Source organism: Polypterus senegalus, chromosome 8, assembly GCF_016835505.1.
Source record: "Polypterus senegalus isolate Bchr_013 chromosome 8, ASM1683550v1, whole genome shotgun sequence".
Lineage (NCBI taxonomy): Eukaryota > Metazoa > Chordata > Cladistia > Polypteriformes > Polypteridae > Polypterus > Polypterus senegalus.
In genome coordinates, this window is record NC_053161.1 from 38,057,217 (window position 1) to 38,071,979 (window position 14,763).

A 14,763-nucleotide genomic window follows, 5' to 3' on the forward strand; every position below is an offset into this window, starting at 1 on the left:
GGCGGGGTATACAGTATATAGCATTGTACAAACCAGATAAATAAATAAAGAAGATTACGACAATAAATTCAGAGAAAGCCTAACAGACAACATAATTGATGGTCTAGCACACACATACAGGTTACATGAGCATCTTGGCATAGAGGTAAACTGAGAGAAGGGTAATAAAGTCAGGTAGAGCTAAAAGTCTTCCTGAACAGATGAGTTTTGAGTTGTTTTTCAAAAGAATTCATGGAGTCAGCTGACCTGATTAATTTCAGTAGGTCATTCCAGAGTCTGGGCGCTATACAGCTGAAGGCCCTGTCACCCATGGAGTGTGGATTAGTGTGGGGCACAACAAGATTGCCAGAATCAGAGGACCTTAGTGGACGGGCAGGCAGATTGTGATGGAGAAGGTCACTAATGTAGTTTGGCGCAAGGTTATTTAAGGTTTTGTAGGTTATTAGTAGGATTTTATATTCAATTCTGTAAGACACAGGGAGCCAGTGAAGACGGAGCAGGATGGGTGTGATGTGCTCGCTGCTGCTGGTTCGAGTAAGGATTCTTGCAGCCGAGTTTTGAATAAGCTGGAGCTGTGATATAAGATTAGAAGGGGCACCTGTCAATAGGGAATTACAATAATTGATGCGGGATGTGATAAGAGCATGGACAAGTTTCTCAGCGTTAGAAAAGGAGAGGAAGGAGTGAACACAGCATATGTTATGGAGGTGAAAGTAAGAAAGCTTCTTAATGTGATTTATGTGGGTGGAATAAGAAAGGGAGGAATCAAAAATGACACCAAGATTCTTTGCAGTAGAGGCAGGTCTGATGAGATCACCTCCAAGATGGACTGGGAAGGAGCTCATTTTATTAAGTTGCACTTTAGTTCCAATTTGCAGGAGTTCAGTTTTGTTGCAATTTAAATAAATAAAACCACATTAAACCTTGGTGGGACAACTGCAAGACTAGGAAAGAGAATTATGAATTGCTGCACAAAAACCACAACCTGTTTTAAAAAATTTAATGTTTCACTGTTTCTAGTGGTAAACAGAAATTGATTCAAAGAATGGCATGAAAAACAATTTTGAAAGTAAAGGTTTGGATGAGTGATATTTATACATCGTCTGAAAATAAAATTATAACTGCAGCTGCAATATTTCTTTTGAGAGATTGGTGCTTGAGATTAAATGTTTTCAAAATGAGACACCAGATGTTTCTAAACAGGGTGACACCTTGTGTCAAACAGTAAGACTTTGCAATGCTATATGATATGACAGAGAAATACCTAAAATGACTTTTTTTGTGCTTTCTTTAGTTAATAGGTTTTTATTCACATTAAGATTTTCTTTTAAGAATTAAAAGTGTTATACTTACTTCTGTTCAGCCTTCTGTAGCTCCTTTACTGCATGACTACAATATTAGTCATTTATTTTTGGATATGTAAATTAGGTGCAGTAATGCTAAAAACCCCTTAGGGCATAAAGGGTTAAGGCTTTTTTTTCTGGCACCCCAAGTTGTGGGACAAAATTAATTATAGTTTGCTTGTTGAATGGGCTTACAAAGGCTGATGTTTTTTACCCATCAGACAGCAATAGTTTGTGAGACTCTTAGCAGCGCCTAGTTACACTGCTGAAATGTGATATATATAATAGGCACTAATGTTTAATTTTAATATATGGAAAAAAATATCAAAAGTTAGCAATACAAAAAAACAACAACAAATAATAGATTGGCTTGTTGCAGGGGCTTATTTTTCCGTTATTCTGTAATACTGTGATAACTGCCATTCAGAACCCTTTTAACTCAATAAATACAGCACTTTTGGACTAAAGCTCCATTGCTTATGATCACTGTCAACATTCAAACTGTATTACGGAATGTAGCATTGCCTAATAATTGCTCATACATATTTACAGCATTTCCCAAACAGCGCCACTCAGCTGAAAGTAAAGAAAGACAAAATGTATTGCTTATCCTTTTTCAGTGCATTGCAAAAATGAGAAAGAAAACTCCTTTTAATGTATAATCATGTCATATGTCCAATCAGGAGGAGGCCCCGGGGAAGACCCAGGACACGCTGGAGGGACTATGTCTCCCGGCTGGCCTGGGAACGCCTTGGGATTCTCCCGGAAGAGCTGGAAGAAGTGGCCGGGGAGAGGGAAGTTTGGGCCTCTCTGCTTAAGCTGCTGCCCCGACCTCGGATAAGCGGAAGAGAATGGATGGATGGATGGATCATGTCATATTTGTTAACATGAGGAACTTTTCCCAAATGCCGCTTTCATATAACCGTCAGATACACATGAAAGGAAAGCGAACGGAAAGTCTTTAGCAACAGAAGAAACAAATTGTACAGTATTTGTTCTACGCAAAACTGCCCTTAATAAACAATTATTTTTTTTTTTTAGAATTTTATTGTAATCATTCCATACACATCGATCAATTTTTACAAAAAAATAGGATTGAGATTGAAAAACAAGTCGACCACAACCTCAATAAACAATTATTTTAAAGATTACAAATTTCAGAAGTGTGTATGAAACTACACACAAGAAAAATGTTGAAGCTTTGAAATATTGTAAATCGTGAACAAAATATTACTAAAAGTACATAAAAATCAGTAAAATGTTTAGAAGAGCTGTTCCTAAAACTTAGTAGACTATACCAAGGTAATTAGAAAGATGACAAACTTGTAAAAAAAATAACTTGCTGTTATGATAAGGAAGACTATTATGCTGTCATTCCCGAAACTGACCTAGAAATATAAATGCATATGTCAGCCCTAGCATTCAGCAAACCCTACACAGTCATAGTAATCACCTCTGTATTACCTAGACAAAGGATCAGACACAATACTAAAAGTACGAGTGGCATAAAACTAAACATGAACCAAAGCAGAAGATAAAAGGTGCTCAAAACACACTGTTCTTAACATACAAAGAATAATATTCAACAAACACTAAAAAAGACAGTACCTAACCTTTCAAGTAAGATCAAAAAAGTGATGGCTTAGCTTACATTTGGTGCTTCCTTTATTTGAAACTTGACTCCCAGAATCCCCATACTAGCTTAGCACTGCCTCTAGCTAGGCACATGAACTCCTGCTCTCCACAGTGTGAAAATGAAGAACAACACCAAACACATATATAGAGACATATGTGTGTGGAACATAATAATTAAGTAGCTGGAAATCCTTTTAACATGGACGGTTAAGAATTATAGAGCATAATAAAGCATGAATACATTCAAAAATGTGCAAAATGGACCTTCTCTCTTAAAACTAATTTGAGGGATAGTAGATACCAAAGAAGAAAAGAACACACACACACACACACACACACACCCTCTTTATGAATAGTGTGCTTTGTATTTGTTGTGAACTTAGTGCACTAAAAATAGGAAAACAGCATGAGGCCTCTCAAAGACCCATAAACCAGTCCAGGGCCTTCCTAAACATGCCTTGAAATAGCCTGTTGTGTTTCAATTGTTATTTAATTTCTTATTTGTTCATTGTTGAGTCTTTGATTTTTATTAATGTTATTTATGTTTATTATTTGTTTATTTGCTTATGCATGTGTTATGTGTCTTGTGTTTTGTAGTTGGTTCCCCAAGAGTTGGGGCCAGCTATCCATCACTGCAATGGACGGCGAATCAGCCCTATAAAGGAGGGGTAACCCACAGTTCCTTGCAACTCATCTGAAGGTGCTTGGGGCTGGTGATATTTTAGTTTGTGATTTTTATGTGATTGTGAATTTACTGGATCTGTTACCTCTATGCTCTGTATATCAACTATTCTTTGGATTTGCGATTTGGACTTGTTTGTCTTGGATTGCCATTACCTTTTCATGCAATCCCTTTTGCCCTTTGTACTCCAAAAAGCTTTGTTTTATTAAGAGTAATCTTTTATTTTATAAAGAACCCGTGTTTCCCTTTATTATTGGCCGGAGTTTGATGGCAAATCCACACAGTGGGCTTTTTTTTGAGGTTTTGTCGACGTACGTGCATGGAAACTCCTGAGCTGATAACACGGGCAGCCTGAACTTAAACTCTAAAGATATCCTGCAGCCTTTCTAGGCCCCAACAACGGGGAAAAGGCCATTAAAAGTTCAAAAATATTTTAAATTTCAATTATTTTTCAAATTTACTTCCCTTCAAGGGATAGGAAAACCATAAAAAAAACTTTGACTTGAGAGACTTGTCCACAAAGAAATTTTATACAAAAAGGAATTGGAACAACTTCAGGTAGTGCAAGAGACAACACAATGAAATTAGCATCACTGTAAAAAAAACAAAAAAACAAACAAACTGTATTTCTACAGTAAATGAACATTTTCATCAAATTGTATAGTATTTTTTATGTTATTCCAAATATATGATGTGATTTTATATAAAAACAGTACTGAACTGTAGTTTAACATTTTCTTTGCCATTTAATAGATTTTGTCTGTCACTAAAAATATAAAGATATCCCCTTTTTAAATGAAATTATATCAATTTTACATCTATAAATTTAGTTTTATTTTGCAACTCAAGTAGTATTACAGAAAAAAAGCTATTCAAATAATAAATACAAAAATGATACACTGAAACAAATCATAAAAATACAACATAAAGTGTGGCAGCAGTTAGTGCCAACAAAAAAACTTAAAATGACCATCATCTGCTGTATTTAAAATAAATAAATAAATAAAATAACCCTAAAATCTTAGTAACTCCTATGATGTCATTAAGTGGAAAAGACTTTTAATTTACAGATACTCCTTGTATTCTCAAGGTACATGTTTGCTAAAAACATGTTTCTCACATGTAAAAAGATTTCAAATACTTCAAATCAGTACTGAAACCCTAAAAAGAATGTAGATATTACTGAAGTAATCTCATCATCACCCAACTGAAACTTTTACAAGACCACAGAGAGTGTAAACAAGCTTGTGCTTACAGAATTTACGTACTTCACCTCAGTTGACATTTTATGTGTTTTCAGCTGTATTCTGACAGGATTACTGAATAAAATAACTTTTGCTTTAAACATTGATTTTAACATTAAAAAATATTAAATTCAAGCAAGTGATAATTAAAATAAAATATTGAAATGACTTAATTATACTGCAAAAACATAAAAAAAAACTATAAATTATGGGAAAATTTATGTTTTGTGAAAAAATGTTATGTGATGGAGAAAAATGTTTTTCATTTTTAAATTCACCATTCACAGGATTTAATGAAATTGGCCATAACTGAACAAGTGGAATGTACACAGGAGTAAGGAGTACATCAGGTAAGCTGGTTTGAGTTTTGTGTTAAATAAAATAAAGTCATGCATTTTAATACGTTGTTGTCTATCATGATGCTGTAAAATAATAGCTTGCTGCATGCTGGTTGGATATGCAAGTAAGAATTTCACAGTAGATGTACATGACAATACTTCTGCTACTGCTAACTTTCTAAGTGGTTAGCACACTCTTCAGGCAAAAATAATAATTTTTGCAGACTAGGATTCCCAGCCTCTATATTTTCCTAAAGGGTTGTACAATTTGTGCTGCAATTCTTCAATTTGTTGTTTGTTTAAAATTGTTCTTTAAATTCTACTTATAAAACTTACAAGTATACATTTTAGCATGAATAGCAGCTGAAGAGCTACACCAACTCACTTCTGATGAATGAAGTCAGCAATAGCTTGCTAATGTACAATAACTCTCCACTTTATAAGTCATGGCAACACAGCTCCATCTGGCACTCGGTGCAGTAAGCTTAAGTGAAAAATCTTTACTCAGTACACTGTGGCTGAATAATCTTTCTTTTAGGGAACTCTTGATTATATACTCCACATTTTTCTCACCAGCAGCAAGTCATTTCTCAACTAACAGGTTGGTCCTAGGGTGAAAGTGGCTATTGTTATACCAGTCATAGTCTAAAACTCGTCTTCTTTCCCAAATTGACTGCTTCACTTGCATGATTTTTACTGAAACATTTTTTTTTCTTCGCAAAGACTGAGAACTAAACTTGAAACAAAAGATAAATTCTTCCTAACACACAACCGGTTATTCAAGTCAGACAGCTTAGTCATAATCATAATGAGAATGGAACTGCAAAACATCACTCATCAAGAAAATCCTATTCAATAACAAGACTGAAAACACTAAGACATAAACCGAGTTAATAAAAAGAGTGAGAGTAAAAAACAGAATATTACACACTAAGCTTTCTATGAGCACTAGTTTACCGGTTGAATCCATATCTCCAACAAAGCAGCTCATGCCACTGCATTGTAGTTTATTAGTTTCAATTATGAGGACAGACCCTTGCAACCAAGCGGGCAAGTGACACAGTTCTAATTTAAATGAAAAAAAAATTAAATTTCTCTAGCAAGGAAACAAAGCTCAAACTCATGTGTTAAAGTAAAAGCTCCAAACTAATTAAACTTTTAAAATATAAAGTTCTTGTAAAACAGTAAAAAACTATTCAAAGCACACAAAAAGTCTCAAAGTAAAAAAATGTGTTTCCAAATTCACAATTGCTATATTTTTGTGGCCAATGAAGACACAGTAGGAACATAATATCCAGAAACAGGTGAAAAAAATTCAGTATTCCTTAAGAACCTTAGGCTGGCTGTCAAAATGTATGTGGTGCTTTCTCTAAAGCCAATACTGGCATTTTTAAAAATAAAATTAAAAAAATAAAATAAAAGATATACAGTAATCCCTCGCTATATCGCGCTTCGACTTTCGCTGCTTCACTCTATCGCAGATTTTAAATGTAAGCACATCTAAATATATATCACGGATTTTTCGCTGGTTCGCGGCTTTCTGTGGACAATGGGTCTTTTCATTTATGGTACATGCTTCCTCAGTTTGTTTACCCAGTTGATTTCATACAAGGGACGCTATTGGCGGATGGATTAGAAGCTACCCAATCAGAGCATGTATTAAATATTAACTAAAACTCCTCAATGATATATGCTATATGATATGCTTCCCGTATGGTGCTTGATTGTTTGCTTTTCTATGTCTCTCTCACTCTCTCTGCCTGACGGAGGGGGTGTGAGCAGAGGGGCTGTTTGCCTAGAGGATACTGACGCTCCTCTACAAAATGCCGCTTTATTGTGGTGCTTCTGCCTACTTAAAGCACGTATTGATTTTTTGATTGTTTGCTTTTCTTAGCGAGCGCTCTCTCTGACATTCTCTGCTCCTGACGGCGCTCATTTGAAGAGAAGATATGTTTGCATTCTTTTAATTGTGAGAAAGAACTGCCATCTCAGTCTTGTTATGGAGCACAGTTTAAACTTTTGACTAAAGGGTGTTATTTCATGTCTAGAGGGCTCTAATAATGTTAACAGTGTGGAAGAGTTTATAAGGGCTTAAAATATATAAAAATAACCATACAAACATGGTTTCTAGTTCGTGGATTTTCACCTATCGCGGGGGGTCTGGAACGCAACCCCCGCGATCGAGGAGGGATTACTGTATATGAGGGCCAGCAATAGCTCTTTGAGGCATCCATTCAAAAAAGACAAGTAAAAAAAAAAAAGAACATTGTGGTGGCCAGCACATTGTAAGCTGCAACACAAAAAGGTGCCACAAAAATGCAAACATTTAAATAATAGCACTTAAAATACACAAGAGAGGGATGATCAAAGGAAAGACACAAGTGTCAGCAGTTTCTAGACTGACCTTGGCCATAGGATTTCCAGTTCCGTGACTAAAAGATTGAGTGGGTTGCACACTTGCTTACCCCCAAGTATGAAACTCTTGTACCATATGCCTCCTAAACTTGCTCTTATTCAGTATTCCTGGCTGCACAATCTCAATGTCATGAGCACTTTGAGTAGTTCATTCCCTTCATTCTAAAATCCATTAGCCAGTGGTAGTTTTACTTCTGGGACAGTCCCCAGACTATTCTCAGCAATTTGAAAACACCAGTACTGCCTTACCATCACTCTCTGTCTCTGGTGATCTCAAGTATCACTGCACTCCTGAGTCCCAATTCACAATTAATGAAACAATAACCTTTGGTGACAACTTGGTTAGCCACCATCAAAGTGCAAAGTCACCTATTCCACTTGAGAACCCTCTTCTTCAGTTAGTGGTTATTCACCTGACATTATAACAGCCTCCACCTAATTCCTTTTAGGGCTCCATTTAAATAAATATAGCATGACTATATTTAGCCTGTGGGTTTTCGAGGAATCCTCCAATCATCAGTGTGCTTTTTGGTTTAGTACCAATTTTAACAATTCATAATAAAGACTATCTATAGTGCATCTAATAGCTTCTGACTTGTATTCAACAGGATCTTAACAAAGGCTTAGTTTTAATAAAACTTAAACAGCACACTTTAGAATAGGGGCTACACTGTGTCTATTAGTCACTTATTACTATGTTACCTGCATTATTTTTTTTCTCTCTTTACCTACTGTTTGAACTTATTAAATGGAAGTTAATATAAAATGTTACAGGGGATAAAAGACAACTCCCTCAATATCATTGTCAAATATTTAATTTACAGAAGAAGGCATGTGTTTCAATTCAGAACAAATGTAAATTTAAAATACGAGGCAGCCATACTGTAGTTTTTATTTTAATCACCCAAGAGCATTACACACATTCCACGTGCATGCAGTATTTATTTCAGGCTTCAAATTAAACTTGAAGGTCTGGTCATTTGAAAATTTTGGCAGTCAGTGATTGTTTCTTGTCCTCATAAAAGGGAATATTTCCTGTACAAGTTAACAGACAGATCAAAACAGCCCTTCTGATGACTGACATTCATAGTCATAGGGATGCTTTTTATGTGTCTGACTCATTAATAAAGCAACACGCTGGGGAAGAAAACAGACAAGAAAAAGTACGTATCTAACTTCTACCATTTTAAATGTCGGGTGCAATTTACTACCTATGATCTCAAAGGAAGACTTTTCAATACCAGCATTTCACAAATGTTCAGATGAATAATCTGTGTGTCTGTGTATAACACATGTTTAAACAGTCGGAATGCATAAAAAAAACCAGATCTGGGGAAACAACCAATAATCTGAAAAGAAATTCACGTGTATAATATTTCCAGTGAAGAGATGTCTCTTTTTTCTCATTTTCAAAATACTCACCTTATGAATATTATATCCCTTTCTGTATTTTAAAAACGACTGGTGTCAGGTCAGCCAGATATGGCACTATTTTTCTGTAAAGGCCTTCACATACCTACTGCCATGCTCTTAATCTTTCCTCTACATTTTTGCATTATAAAACATGTTGCCTTCAAGCATATGTAGCAGTAAGGCTAAAACTGCATTTTCTTCCAGTTTTGAAAACAGGAAAGACTGTGTGCACACAATTCTTAACGTGACAAAAACTGCAGAGGGCAAATTTCTTAGGCTTATTGTAAATGTCAAATTATGTGGTGATATCTTTTGAACTCATTCGACTTTTCAGCTTCAGCAAGATCACATTTAGAATGCTTCCTGTATACAGTGCTTCACAGAATTTGCTTTCTTGTGGATTTGTTTTTGGCCATTAAATTCTTTGTTATTATGCACTGTGTAAATGAGTTCCGGACTAAAGAGTGAAGGAAATCTCCAGAATGGTACAGGTCAAGGGAAATTCACATATGCAAGCACTAGACTAGAAGGAGAGTTCAACACTGGCAGAGTGCCACTACTCCTTCTTATGTCAGGAAGTTTGGGGAAGGGGTCAAAACCGTTACATGAGTTAAGAATTCCAGAGTGCAACAAGCAGGGATATTGGTATAGAAAAGAAATGCACTGGACCTTGGGGGCAATATTGTAATGACTCACTTGTACAACAGAGGACAGGCAAACCCAACAGATCCCAAGGATATCTGACAGTATATCAGAAGTGACTGTAAGGCTACCAGAGGCTGATTAGAGATTGCAAGATCTTGTGACTGACAGCTCAAGATCACAGAGACATTATTTAAGGAAGCTGAGTTTTACTAGGACCTACTTACTTACCTACTACAGGACAACACATATACATGAGAATTACTGAAGGAATGGGGTACAGAAACACCAGCCAGAATGAATTCATGCCAGAAGAGTCCCAAGGAAGCTCTTAAAGCAGCCTCATGGAAAAGTGAAAAATGTGTCTACACTTTGGCTTTGCGTAAATTGGAGGAGTTTAGGTATCTCCAGATCTTGTTCACAAGTAATTAAAAAGAAGAACATGAGATCGATTGAAGCTCTTGTGGATGCTCTGCCATTCTGGGGTGGAAAAGTGGGAGCTGAGTCTAAAGAGAAAGCGCTTGGTTTACCAGTCAATCTACATCCCTTTTCCCAGCTATGGTCATGAGCTGTGGGTAATGTCAAAAACAAAAATGAGATCACAGGTAAAAGCATCAGGAATGAGGTTTCTTTGCAGGGCTGGTGGGCTGATACTCCGTGATAGGCTGAGAGACTCAGCAATTTGGAAGAGCCTCATATTAGAGTCATTGCTCCTTTGCATCAAAAGGTGCCAGTTGAGGTGATTTGGGTTTGTCATAAGGATGATCCCCCAGGCATTTCCTCCTGGAGCTGCACCAGGCAGATTGCAGTGAGCAGAGACCCTGCAGCAGACCCAGGACTTGCTGGAGGGATTATACCTATCTGCTGGCTTGGGAATTGCCCAAGACCAACTGGAATCTGTACTTGGGGACAGGAACTTCAGGGCTGACCTGTTTGTCCTGCTGCCACCATACTCCTCAGCAGGAAAAAAAGGTTTGAGAAAAGGAGATGGGATGAGCTCTGTGGAAAGTTGATAAGATGATTCACTGAGAGAGATGGGTGGTAAACAAGAGAATGGTTGGTGGTACTTTAAAGGAAGGCCAAGAAGGGGATCAATCCTTCCAATTTCACAAGGGTGCAAGCCTGATGTTGGCAGGACCAAAGCAACAGCAACATATTTACTTTCTTTTTCTTTTCCATTTCTTCACTTTGTATTTTGTATTTCTTTATTTCTTCCTCTCTTGTACGATTTATGCAATTGAATCACCATTTGAGTTGCTTTGGCCACCTTGGTATTTACTGAATGTTGAGGGTCAGCACAAGGGTCCCAGCTTTTGTAACCACAGATAAAAAAAAAATTAGTTAATTACATTATTCTCAATGAATGATAAACCCACATTATAGTCATCTTGTGAAATATTGTATTACATTATCCTTAATTAGGAAAAACAAAGATATATATTTTTTTCACTTTATGAAATACTGTATATTTTATTTCATTATGTTTAACATAACATTGACCACATATTTAAATGAAGATCTGTCATTTGATTTGAGTATTTAAAGTGCCAACAGGAAGCTCTGGTCATCTTTGCACCAAGTTTGCCCTTTCTGATCCTAAGGATAAAAGTGCCTTTTAATTATTTTTTATTTAAGCCCAGTTCATCTTCATTGTTTGTATAGAATACATAAGCTGTACATATTTAATTGTAATTAGTTAAATGTGATTTATCTGCTGCACGCATTTGAGAAAATATCAATACTTAACAACTGTATGTTTTTTTCTCTATTTTCTCATGAGCAGTATGTCATTTGAAAAATGAGAACGAGAGTCTTTCTAACCAAACACGTTTAAAAATAATAACACTATGACTTATTCAAGATTAAGATGGTGTTAGTTTTATCACTCGATCTGCGGTAAGCTGGTGCCCTGCCCGGGGTTTGTTTCCTGCCCCCGTGACCCTGTAGTTAGGGTATAGTGGGTTGGATAATGGATGGATGGATGGATAGTTTTATCACTTTTTGGTTAAACTTTTTTTCTAAATAATTAAGAGTGTAAGAAAATGAGGATTGGTAAACAAATATGTTAACTTTCATATTTAAATAAAAATCTCAGCTTTATTGACTATAACAGGAGCTGGTGTGGTTGACAGGAGAATGCTGCCCAGTTACTCTGCACAAGCAGCTAAGAGAGATAAGATATATGAGGCACTGTGTCATTCTGTGTGCGGTGCTCTTGAATGCTTGAAAAGAGTGATTCACTCCAGCCCAGACTGCCACGCTTGCATGTCAGCTGGACCATGATAGTGCTCTCAGGGGGAAATGAGCTGAACACAGAGTCCTGTCATTACTGATTCTGCTGCCCCCTGTTGCAACTCGAGGTAATGTAATATAAGAAGTATTAAGTACCTGTCTAGAGCTATATAACAAGGTAAATGTAACAATACCCCATGGAACAAGCAACAGTTAAATTCCCTGCTGTTGGATTTGCACATTTTTTTTTTCAGATCATTGTGCCATTTTTTTTAAATGTAGATAAAAGGAGGATTCGTGACGCATGCTCTCAGTTTTCTGTTCTTGAGAATTGTTAGTAAATTTCCATGAGATAAGAGGTTATATCTGACTATTTAAAGCATCACAGCATGAAACTAAAGATTTCAACTTGTATATCTGCAAACCGCAATATTTAAAAGAATGGCTTTTATACACCATAAGTTCTTGTTTAGCTTGTAAAATAGGACGAAATTCACTTGAGACACCACTGGGAGAAGTAAATATTTTTGCTTAATACATTATTTAACTTGCTGACCAAAATGTCTCCCATACTCACACTTTGAATATCAGTAATGTCTAATTAAACACAAGATGTCTATTTAAAGTTGCTTTTTTATCTCTATCATTTAGAAGTACCCCAATACAAATTAATCATACTAAGTGGCTTCTAAACACCATGCATTGCTGTTAATTGATCAATTAGGGTTTTATGAAACAGCTTCACAGGCATGCTTGCAGCTTCATTAAACACTGGTACTTATTTTTCTTATAATTTAGATAAATCAAACACAATAATTGCGAAAGTGACAAAATGTAGATTAACAGGAGTAGGAGACACTATTGAACAGAAAGAGGAACTGTAGCTGTTCATAATTTCAGCCTTATAATAGATAAATAGATATTGTATGTTGGACAATAAGGCAGGCATTATATAATACAGTGGATAATCATTTGTTTAAATGTACATTTCCATTTCTCTATACATTTGTATGCCTTTCTTATGGTGCTTTAAATGAATACTTCTGTGTTTTTTGGCCTGTATTGCAAATTCATTATGGCTCATTCATTTTCTTCACATAGTCTTGAAACAGTATTCATGCAGCTTTAATAATTTAACGTTTTCTCTTTAAGTGTAAATGATGTACACAAATGCACTCTTTTAAATTGCAGTCTTCTATTGAATTATTCTGCATTCTCTGGTTGCATTTAAACAAAGTGTTACCCAGTGGCAAATACCAACAGGGGGCATCGGGAAGCTTGAATGGTGAAAATAAATGAAGTTCTTTGTACTTCATAATGAACTTATTTTTAAATTGCAGTAGGGCCACGCTTGTGATCACAAAGATAGAAAGAAAAACTATTTGAAAATTAGAGTATCATCCCTGAATGAAGCATATCTACTTATTTTGCACATATATCTAAATTAATTTAATCATTAACTAGGTTTTGTTGATGCTTTGCTTATTTATATAGAAAGGAACATTTGGATAGCATTGTAATCTTCTTGTAATGACAAAATGGATAATATATGGATATAACCTTACAAAATTGAACATTATTATGTTGCAGAACTATTGATAAGATTATTCAGAAAGAAGTGCAGACTTACTACTCAGTATCATATTAACATGTAATTTGTGTCTAAACTAATTTATAAAAGAACTTTCACAGTGTTTCACATCACACATCACATTTACAGTGTAGTTCATCTCAGACCCTCAGTAGCATATCACTAATGGTTGACATGGCACCCATGAAGTGTTGATATATTTCCATACAACATTCAAAATCCAAAATCTGAAGGGTAACTCTGCAATGTAATGTATAATACATTTTCATATTATGCCTATTTACTGAATACCTCATTTTTTAATTGTTCAGTTCTTTTGGAAATCAACCTTTAAAATAATTTCAAGTTGAATCTGAAACATAAAAAATAATAAAAAAAAAATGTTAATGTCTGTGCATGTGTACACTCGCTCAGAGCAATCTGATTGATCAGTTTTGCTGTGTTTGCTCAGTAAAGCGCAATCAAGACAGGAAGCGATGGGCAAGGAAAAACATAGGAGGATCACTGAGAGTCACCTACACTAACACGCAAAGTATTGGCAAGAATACTAATAATGTTTTCACAGAGGGTAATGGGGTCCAATATACTATTAATGGTACTTAAAAAGCTGGCAGGAGATGAGCAAAGTACCTCAAAATGACAAAAGCTGAGAAGCAGGTTTTATGGTAACGTGATCAAAAGGGGAAGCACCGGCCAACACATATAAAGAAACATGAGGATACAGAAGAAAGCTGTAGCACGATTGCTGAGGGAACAAGATAAGACAACAGACATCACATATTTTACAGTGTATTCTATTACCTGTACCATAGCTAGTTAAATATAAAAGGAACATACAGATCCAGTGTATTTACATTTTGTCACTAGCATTTTCTGTATTGAATAAATAGCATTGTACTTAAAACATTAAATTCCATTGATTAAGCACTTAGCAACTATTTGTAAATCAAGTAAAGAGAGCAACTTGAATCTTTCTTTCACTTTGCTGTGATATACCTTATATACAATATGAATATATGATCTCCTTTATGTTACTCTCAAAAGAGCACATGCTCCCTAAAATATAGTTCTTATATTTGAATTAAAAAATAAACCAAAAAGAGAGAATAAAGTGGTGAAGATTCTGATGGGAAACCAACATTTAATGTTCCAAGCTTTAGGTAAGGCTATAAACACACTGCTGGCAGCAACTGTGGCATTTTAAGTTTGAAAGACAATGTAATGGAGA